Source organism: Rousettus aegyptiacus, unplaced genomic scaffold (assembly GCF_014176215.1).
Source record: "Rousettus aegyptiacus isolate mRouAeg1 unplaced genomic scaffold, mRouAeg1.p scaffold_m13_p_12, whole genome shotgun sequence".
NCBI lineage: Eukaryota > Metazoa > Chordata > Mammalia > Chiroptera > Pteropodidae > Rousettus > Rousettus aegyptiacus.
Window position 1 is genome coordinate 29,221,987 of NW_023416287.1, and position 11,005 is coordinate 29,232,991.

Genomic DNA, 11,005 nt, shown 5'->3' on the forward strand with positions numbered 1-11,005 from the left:
TCCTAATGCTCCTTACTCTGCTCTTATTTGCTTTCGGACCATTTTATTACTTTTTAATATACTCTATTTGTTTATCTACCCATCCATCTATTTATTTGTTATTGTTGGAGCCCGAGTTGAGGTGGCTTGAACAACTTCTGAAGATGGGAATGGCACCTGCAGGACCATGTCTTGAGCCTTTGTTCTGTCTGTCAACCAGGTTCTGCCTTTCTTCTCCACAGGGTGCCTTCTGGGGCAAGTATGTCCTTGAAGGCTGCTTTTCTCATCTCTGACACCTCAGTTGGCATGGCTAAACTACTAGGAGCTGGCTGGGTATCTCTCTCTTCACGCTACTTCTCCATATGGCTAGTTGGGTCTCCTAATGGCCATCCAGTCTCAGCGTAATTGTCCTTCTGACCTGGATTCCAGTTTTTGACGAAGTACATTGGTGATTGCCGGGGGCTGTGGAGAAAAGGGAATAGGAGTAACTGCTCAATGGGCAGAGGGTGTCCTTTGGCAATGATGAGTGTTTTGGAATTAGAGGTGGCAGTTGCACAATACTGTGAATGTACTAAATGACACTATATATTCACTTTTAAATGGTTAATTTTATGTTATGTGACTTTCACCACAATAAAAAGAAAAAATACAGTCACAAGTTATCTCAGATTAAAGGAAAGAGGACTACACAGGATATGAATACTGGGAGATAGTGTGCTTTTGGAGATCATCTTTGGAGACCAGCTGCCACACCTGCTCTTAGATGTAAGTTCATCAAAGCAGAGAGCTCTTTCTGCCTGCTTGTGGAATGGATGTACTCTGTGTCTCTATTTTAGCTCATCGTGTCAGGGTCATTGCCCTTATCAACTTCTGTCTCTCATAACATTACAAAAGATGGAAACACAGAATATCATATTATTATTGTCCACAAAATTAATACACACTTTGTAGATGATAAGGTTTCCAAAAACCTGAATTAGTCATTTTTAATCAATGTCTACAGACAGACCTGCTTCAAAAGGTCTTTCTAATTGGTTGCTTAAAACTCAATATATGCTTTTCTTCAGAAGCACTTTTAGACATAGTGGTTAAAATTCAGTTGTAGTTCATTCACTATAAAGAGGCTTTATAGTCAGAGAAGCCCCATCCACAAAATTTTATATAATTCCTATATGCCAGAGACTATTTTAAGGTTTTCATATATTACTTAATTTTCAGAACAATACTATAAGGATGTTACTGTTACTATACCCATTTCATGAATGAGGAAACTAAAGCACAGAAAAGTTAAATAACTTGCCTATAGTGGCATAACTAGTAGTGGTATATTAGGATTCAGGCCCAGACAGGGTGATTCCATTCCATGCTCTTGATCATTTTGTTATCATGCCTTTCGCTTTTAATGTATAACAAACTCCCTAACCCTAAGTTTCTTCATCAGCAAAGAGAGATAACAATGCCTTATTCCATGAGATGTTTCAAGTTTTATTGGACTATTCTGCAAAGTTCAGAATAATATATAATTCTAGGTTTAATGCATCATTCTATTTCTTCCATATATTCACTCAAGTATATTAATTGAACACTTTCAATACAGTCGTTGAAATAAGATTGAATTCTTGTTCTCAAAAGCATGTTGTATACTCAAGAGACACACAATTAAAAATTAATTATTCTACAGAGTGAGAAACTTTCTATAGTAGGAGGCGGAGAAAAAGGTTTGGGGTCTGAGTCTATCATTAAATCTGGATGTGAGAATTTCAGACTATCTTCTTTTGCTTGCTGCATAGTTAGAAAGTTTCCATGACAATAGCTGTAAAGTTAATGTAACTGTATAGCGCCACAGAGAATATATTGAGAAACTCGTGTTCTCTCAAACCACACAGGTTCAGATGCCAGCATCTTCTAAACTTGGTGGAGAGCCACCCTAGACCAATAATAAGTGACAAATCCTCAGGCAGACAGGGGTACCATCTTGAACTGGCACCTTTGACATTTTGATGGATTATTTTTCAAAATGTATATATTTATTTTTACTATCTTTTGTTTTTGGGATACGACAGCCAAAGCTTAGTCAAACAAAAAAACATTTGGTGAGAACATGATAACATTTCTTAAGAGTCTTTGATTCAATAAAAACTCTAAACCTCGAATTACCTGTACACTTTTAATACTCCTCCAAGTTTTTATAGGAGAAGAAAGGTAAACAGCTGCTGCCACTTCTAAAATAGTGAAAATATGCACTATTCTTTTAGAATAAGGTATGCTATTCAGAACGAAGCATAGGGTCTCACTTAAACTACAGATAGATGCATGATCTGTCTAGAGAGAAGCTGAAGTTTCTATTCAAATATCCTCTCTTGTTTGGAGGTCAGGGGAAGGTAAGATTACGATCAGTTAGGCTTTTGTTGTGCAACAAGCACATACTTCTTTGGAATGCATGCTTTCATTTGCATTTGAAGTTTATGTAGACAAAGGTATGCATTTTATGATATTCCATTTGAAAAAAAAGAACAAAGCAACTCAATATTTCACTTTCTGTTGATTGTTTTATCTTTTAGTGGCTTTTGGGAAGAGTCAAGGGGAGACTTTAGGTTAAAACAATCTGAATCATGGGGATCAACTGTACTGGACAGGACCAAGAAAGAAAATGAAGTGTAATAAAAAAGAATTATATGTATATGTCTTCCAACACATGAAATACAGGAATAAATTAGGTAATATTTCCAAAGCTGCATCTCTGTTACAGGAACCTAAGGAGACATCATCTTCTGTTCACCATAGCCCTTTTTCCATGGGATTGTATTTATGGGGAAAGAAGTCTGCAATTCTAAGAACTCCTTACCGAGGGGAAAAACTAAAGCTAGAGTATACATTAGAACATTAGAAGTCGCGCGCGCGCGTGTGTGTGTGTGCGCGCGCGCGCACACACATATTAAAAACCAAAGAGAAATCATTATATAGCTAAAAAAATTTAAATAGATTTTATTACTTGAATTATAAAAACATATTTCTAAAATTTTTCAAATTACATATCTTTGTTTATAGAGACATACGCAGTTTTAGCCCTACTTTACTTAAGAGCATTTTTAGTAATATAAAACAAAAAACTTATTTGGAAAAATTCTAAAATATGTGTTTTACAATTAAAATAAAATATATTTAAAATTATTTAGGTATGTAATAAATGGTTTATTAGATTTCTCTTTAATTTCTTATCATTTTATATGACCATTATTTTGGAGAGCAAAGATATGTGTGGATTAACTTTGAAATTAGAAAACTGCTGAGATATCATGGTACATAAGTCAGTCAGTCACACACTAAATGGTCATCCCAAATTTCAAATATTCTGGGGGTTTAGAGCCTTTGCTTATATACTGTGCACATGACATAGGATATCATAGGATATTTGCTGAAGTTGCTCTAATCTATTTTATCCTTTAATAAATACATCTTTGCTTTGAGGTAATATGACTTACTGATACATTTTTTATGCACTGCTCACATAATCATTACACCTTTCTAAATCAACCTATTGAATGGAAAGTATTCTGGAGTTCTGAAACAAAGTATTTGATGGAATTGCTAGAATATTTACTTCTACTGAACATTTTTCAACTTAATCCCTTAGAAGAAAAAACATTTTTTCACTTTCTACAGAGTAACAAATTCAATTGTAATTTAATTTAATTGTTTGTTTAGCTTGAATAAAATTGGTGTGGTACTCTATCACCCATCAAGTGAAAGGAGGGGAATAAAATTATTCCTCTCATAATAAAGAACAAGCATCTGTAAAGAGAAAAAGTGAATTTGGGGACTACAAAATGCATCAGAAATGATAACAATACTGAATCTCTGAGAAAAGCATTTTCATGTTGGTAGGGTAGATGGCCACTGACCTGAATTTTGGGGAGTAGATATTACCTAGAAACCACAATCACATTGCTAGGAATACTCAGGTAGCTCCCTTTGAAGATTTTAAAGCTCAATATGACATGATTGGTTTAAAAAATCCTGTATGTTGTTCTATTCCCAGGGCTTTCTTGGAAATAGATTAAAGCAGAAGATGGATAACATTGATCCTTGCCCCTTGTCCCATTATTAAAGTGGAAATAGGTAAAAATGAATAGTAAGAGCAATCTTGAAGGATAGAGAAAGGTGATGGGTACCTGTGAAAGAGTTTCTTGGAACGGGAAGTGTTGCTAGAGCAGCAAGTATTCTTCTCAGCAGATAGCTGGATGGTGCTCAATCTAGTTTAGAGATGACATCTCTTTATAGCCCTTCAGTGGGGTTTTTCTGATTTTCGTTATGATTTTAATCATGCACTTGAAGAGTACCAGGAAAGAAATTTTGAAGAATACCTGTGTTTGGTAGAACATATATATGTATATGTGCACAGAGAAATACTTATGCTGCTATGTTCCTTATCACTACACTTGTAAGGTCATTTATATTTGTAGATCTTACTAATGGAGAATTAAACTGAACAAATGAAGAACAATGAAGCAAGAATTTTCACTACTTTAATCTTGCCATATATGAAAACAGGGCTGAAGTATTACACAAGTGGGAGCAGAGATGGGACACTGTACCTACATTTCTGGTATACATTAAGAGATTGAGAAACAAAGAAGGGGAGATTTCATAAAAATTTCTATTAAATATGAACCTATGTAAACTATTATTAAGTTCTTTTAAATAGCATTTTAAAACATTTCTATCAATTTCCTTAAAATTTTAAAATTCACTTTCTGGAATAAGCCTTTCTGTAATTAATCCAAAATTACTCTTACTTGCATCTCTAATGCTAATATAATGCAATTATAACTATACAGTAAAAAGATTAATTACACCAATAGACATAGCTATGTGAAGATTTTCCCTTTCACATATGGTACCTTAGGTTTTCGCAGTGGTCTTGCCACGAACTGAAATGTTCATCAAAGACTTTGGGGGTTTGTAGTAGTATATTTAATTCAGGTATTTAAATATCTTTCATGGTGAAATTGAATGTAGATTTGTTATTTTGCTAACAGTCAAAATCTATTCAGAGATAAATCTAAAGAATGAAATGAAAGACCACTGTGTGTAATATAACTGAATTTATAAATAGAAGTGACCTGGTTCCTAGGACACAATGGAAGACTTAATATAGCCATCTAATTTTGCTTTCTTCAAAAACCCTCAAAAAAATTGGATTTAACATAAAAGACACACCTACAAGAATGGGGAAAACAGTAGAAGAGACAGGAGCTATACACTTTTCAGAAATAACAGACTACAGAATTCTTTGTTGTGGGGTAAAACAGAAATACAATCTGACAGTCCCTAGGGTCATAAAAATGTTTAGGAACTTGAGACATTGGATACCTCCAAGCCTTGGGTGAAGGGGAGGTTGGAAAAATAGAAGGATGGCATCAAAACTTTTTAAATTTTTTCACTAGATCCCATCCCAATTCTACTACTCCAACAAAAGTTTACTAGGAAAAAGTTTACTAGGGCTATGTCAGGCACAGTTGACAAAATGAGTAGTATAATGGAATTGCAGGGAAATTATTTGATTTTATCCAGTGATCCTTCTGGAGGTCATTGGCTGCGCTAAACAAACTTTTGTAAGATTCAACTCAAGCTACAGCTTCCCACTAGCTATTTGTAGTTTATTTACAGTTTTCTATTCTAAATGCAATTTGCCAACCAGAAGTCATTTTTACCATAAACAAGGTTGTTTGGTACCAGAACTGACCTTTATCAGATTTCCCAGGAAACAGAGAGGAAAAGTCATCTCAAGGTCAAACTTGCTCACACAGTCGGAGTACATTTATTTGGTAGTGTCTATCTATATCTCTCTATCCATCCATCCATCCATTCACCCATCCGTCTGTCTGTCTATCATTTAGTTGTCTGTCTATCTGTCTATTTATCATCCATCCATCCATTATAGGAAAAATTAAACTTAGAAAAAATTCAACATAGGAAAAATTACTTCAGGAAAAAATATAAGTTAGGTAGAGAAAGTGTCTTAAATTTTTAATTAGGTATAACATTTTATCTGGAAAATAAGTAAGATGAAATTACAGAGATGGTAAATAATTTAAAATTCATGTTTTTAGACTGGTTTTAGAATAAGTATCCAAAGTATTTTGTCTGAGCAAGATGTTTGAAACTGAAATTAATATGTTAAACTTATGAAGAGTGCATATCAACATGTACTTATGACTTTGGGGAACAAATTTTTTTCAATTAATAATATTTTGTAGCTTTTATGTCAACGTATAGAGAAATAAAAATTGATCATTTATTAAAAAGTTGCATATTGCACATATACGCAAGCATAGTGATGTTGATGATGATAGTGATGCTAAAAGATAGCTTAAATCAATGTCCCAGATTTTAATATAATAATAATGGCACCAAAAATTATAAAGATAAGTAATTGTGCATATTCTTACAATGTAATATTATATATAACAACTCAAATAAACAAATTACAAAGCTCAACAAGTTGTAAAGTACTGTATTATAGCATTTATATAAAATTTAAGAAACAAAATAATACTATACGGAGCTATTCAAAAAGTATTGAAAGACAGAATAAAAATGAACCAACTACTGGTACATGCTACAATATGGATGAATCTAAAATGTATGATGAGTGAAAAAAGTCAAACATAAGAGGATATGCCAAATGATTCCATTTGTATGAAGTTCTAAAACAGGAAAGTGGTTATTTATCTGTGACCTACCATGATAGAAAATAGATCAGTGGTTACTGGAGGAAGAAGAAACTGGGAAAGGCCATGAGGAAAACTTCTGGAATAATAAAAGTGTTTCATATATTTATTGAGTTGGTGTGTTTACATTTGTCATCAAACTCATAATCTTTGCAGTTTATCGTATATAGAAGATCCTCAATAAACCTTATTTCGAACAAAAAAAATGATAATAAAAATAATAGTAAACTTAAAGTACTTCCAGGTCTCCTTTGTAGCAGGAAATGGGATCATGAATTCCAAATATGATTTAAGCAGCAGTAACTTTTTTGTGATGGGAGCAGAAGCTCCAAGAAAACCTGTTTGAAGGACAACCTGCATGTGCCTGAATTAACTCTGTTAAATTTGATTGTAAAAAAGGAAGTCATGTCACCTTATAGTTATATCTCATGGGCTCTTCCCACATGTTTACATAGCAATTGTATTTACTAGCATGTCAACTTATTCAATTTATCTCTTCTCTTTATGGGCCAGAGATTGTTCTCAGGGTACCTTTTGAATCTCCCAATCCTGATCCAAAATAGCACAGTTTGTGTTGCACATGAAGACGCTGGTGTTATTCTGAGAACACATTTCTAACAGACTGTAATTAATTACTTTCCACTTGTGGTCTTGACCTACCACACAATTAAAGTCTCAGATAATTTACCGATTATCCCATTCTACCTCTCATTCAGCAGACTTGGATAGGGACTAAAGGTTTCATGCTGTGCTTTCTTTCTTGGAATCCCCTCAACTCACTAGGCTTTTACTCAGATAAACACTTCTCTGTGTGACAGAATGTCACCTTGCATCAACTGTCACATACTTTATACTTGATAAGCCTTTGCTCCCAAGTCCAACACAAATAGTCAAATGAGGGGGCTCTGCTTAGGCAAGAGATCCCACACTCTCCCCAAAGTGTGGGAACAGTGAGGAGATGAACAGCTGTCTGGGAATCATTTTCACAAGAATCCTCCTGGGAAGGTAATGGCGAGAGCCATTCTGAAGGTCCATCCTGTTGGCCATCAGCACATCCTTTAATTTTATCAGTGGTCTTAATTTTCTTTGAAGTTTTTTAAACACAAACTTTTAAAAAACTATTTTAAACATACACAAAAAAAAAAGTGCAGAAAAAAAAGTGCAATGAAATTTTTTATATATGTCCATTCTTCAGATTAAGAAATTATTAAGAAATTGATACATTAAGTATTTGATTTGTAATGAAAAATATTTTAAATCAATTTTCATTTATCTTGCATTCCTCTGCTACATATTTTATCATCTTTCTCTAAATATTGTGGACTTTTCCTTTACATGTCATCGCTGTGAAATCTAACAAATCTAACAAAATTGACAGTGATTCTTGGTATTATCTAACACTGAGGCCATAACAATTTTCCCTTAGTCTCAAAAATGACATTTTGCAGTCTGTGTGATTAAATCAAGATCCAAGCAAGGTCCATGCATTGCATTTGGTGGTTATTCTCCCTTGATCTAGAGCACTACCTTCCATCCTTCTATTTTGTTTTTAGTATTTTTATACCATTGGCTTACAGATACTGGGTCATTGCTATATAGATTTTACCACATTTGGGAATTGCCTGCCTCCTGCTTCCTTATTGGTTATCTAACTTCTTCCTCTATCTTCTGTATTTCCTGTGTATTAGAGTTAGCTATTTGATTAGATTTAGATTTAGATTTAGATTTAGATTTAGATTTAGATTGTGTGTGTTTGTGCACACACATGCAAAATATCCTTCTTTGCTGGTGCAATGTACTCCATCAGAATGAAGCACATCAGAAGGCACACTTATCAGTTTCACATTTAGTGATGCTAAGTGGCTTTAGTTTCAGGTCTTTCCATTGTAAACATTTCCATCAACTTTTCATTCAACAGAGATAATTATTCCTGATCAATTATTTCAAAAGGGATTAAAAATGGTGATTTTTCTAATCCTATTTTTCTTTCCCTATTTTAATAGATGGAATTCTCATATAAACATTTCCTTATTGACTAGGAATATTTTGTTGCCATGAAATATAGCTTAAACAGGAAATCAGGGTGAATTCTTTCTTAATGGCTGTTTTCTGAGTAAAAAATTAGTGACCTAATGACCTACAGTATAAAAAGTGCTTGCTTTTCTAGGATGGCAGAAGGAGAGGGTCAATGTATATATGGATATGATGGCTTTTTTTCCTATTTTTTGAGTACTTTAAAATAAATACATACATATATTTTTTCAACATTTTAATAAATGACATTCAATATTCATTTTGTTGTTCTAATTGTTTCATGTTTGGTAATCTTATTGGCATCTATATTTTTTGATATGCCATAATTAGTTTCTAATCTTTTCCCTGCTTTCTGACACAACAACATGACCAAGAATTATTGTGTATCTTTCCTGTTCTAATCCTAGATTCAGTCATTTCTCTAAGGAGCACCAATGTCTTTCAGTAGCGAATGATATTTAGAAATCCTGATCTGGGCACTTGGTGTGCACATTGCTATCTGTCTTTTCTTCTAGGCCTTTTCAATAGACTGCTTTTACAGGTTGAAGATGTTAGAGCTTTGTCATGATATAAACTTCGTTTTTTCCAATGTGTCATTTTCACTTGACTTTCCATAAGATATTTTTCTTATAATATACTCAATATTTTAAATATAGCTTTTAAAGCTATATATTTTTTCAGTTTATCATATTTTCTATATTAGTTTTGTATTTTGTCTTAGAAAGATTTTCCCACTATCAGGTTTAAAGGATTTCATTTTTTTTTATGTTTAGATCTCTGAATTACATGGAATTTACTTTGGCTTATGGTACAGCACATAAGTTGAGTTTTATTTTTTTTGTAATGGTTTGTCAGCTTTCTCAATCATTTTTAAGTTAATATTCTCCCTACTGATTTTAATTATAATCTTTATCATATTTTCAATTTCATACATACTATCTACTTTTGAATGTCTATTCTGTTCCCTTAGTCATTCTATTCCTGTCTTTTTACCACACTATTAATTATACAGAATTTATAATGTGCGCTGGTATCTATGTCTAAGCACCTCTATATTGCACATTTGTTTTAGCATTTATCTGATCACTTTTATTTGTTTTTCAATATAAATTTTATCTTTGTTTTGTCTACTCTTCTAAAAAATACCTCTCATTGTTATTTTTATCATGTGAATTTTATAAACTTATGTAAATTACATCAATCCAATGAAGGAATAGAGATAAGGGCTCTCAGAGTCTTTCTCTCATGTGCACATTCTCTCTTTCTCCCCTCACCCCCAACCCACCCCCACCTTAGTAACAACAATAAATGCAACATAGCAGAGTTCTTGGACCAAAATTTCTCATGAGAGCCTAGAAACATACATTCCACTCATAATGTTAAATTTATCTTTCTGAGAGATGCACAAGCTTTTTGGTGTGACTTACTTGCAAATAACATTTAACAGAACACATATTCTATTCTCACAAATATGTAAAACGGAGGATAGAAAGATGAGTAAACATACATTTAGCTTTGAGGAGTCTCAGGTCTATGAAGAATTTAATCAAGAGACTCCTAGAACACTGACAGTTACAAAAAGATTTAGCAACAGTGGCAAGAATGGCCACACTCTGCTGTTGTTCCTGATTTTAACTGGCTATACAATTTAGATTTATATTTTTAATCAAGTTGAAAAAGAACCATTCTAGTTCCTAATTTACTTTTTATTAAAAATGGATATTAAACCTTAATCTCTTTTTAGCAGTTATTGAGAAGACTTCTTTTCTCCAGTTTTTAATATCTATAAATTATACCAATTAATTCCTAATATTAAAAATTCTTTGCATTGCTATTTGTTCCTGCAAGCTATTATTATATCCTCCTGGATTAAATTTATGAATATGTATTTTTAAGATTTTAGTATTTGTTCCTACATTCTTGTATAGATTCCCACTATGAAAGATGGAAAATTTTTATATTTATACTTCTCAATTTGTCTTCTTCCTCTTGTCCACTTCGTTTTGGTATGTTAATTTAGTTTATATTCTCCAAGTGGTTACCTTAGTAATTATAATTATATGACTGTGAAAGTCTATGAGAGAAATAGAGAGTCTTATTAGTAAGGCTATAAGCAGGGAAAGATGTTTTATGTGGCCTACAATTCAAGCAAACTTCTAAAATATCTTTTCCCTTTGTATTCTACAGACATACTTTGAAGACTCCGGATATTTCTTGAAGTTCTATTTACTTAATTTTCAAATTTATTAAGTTATTTT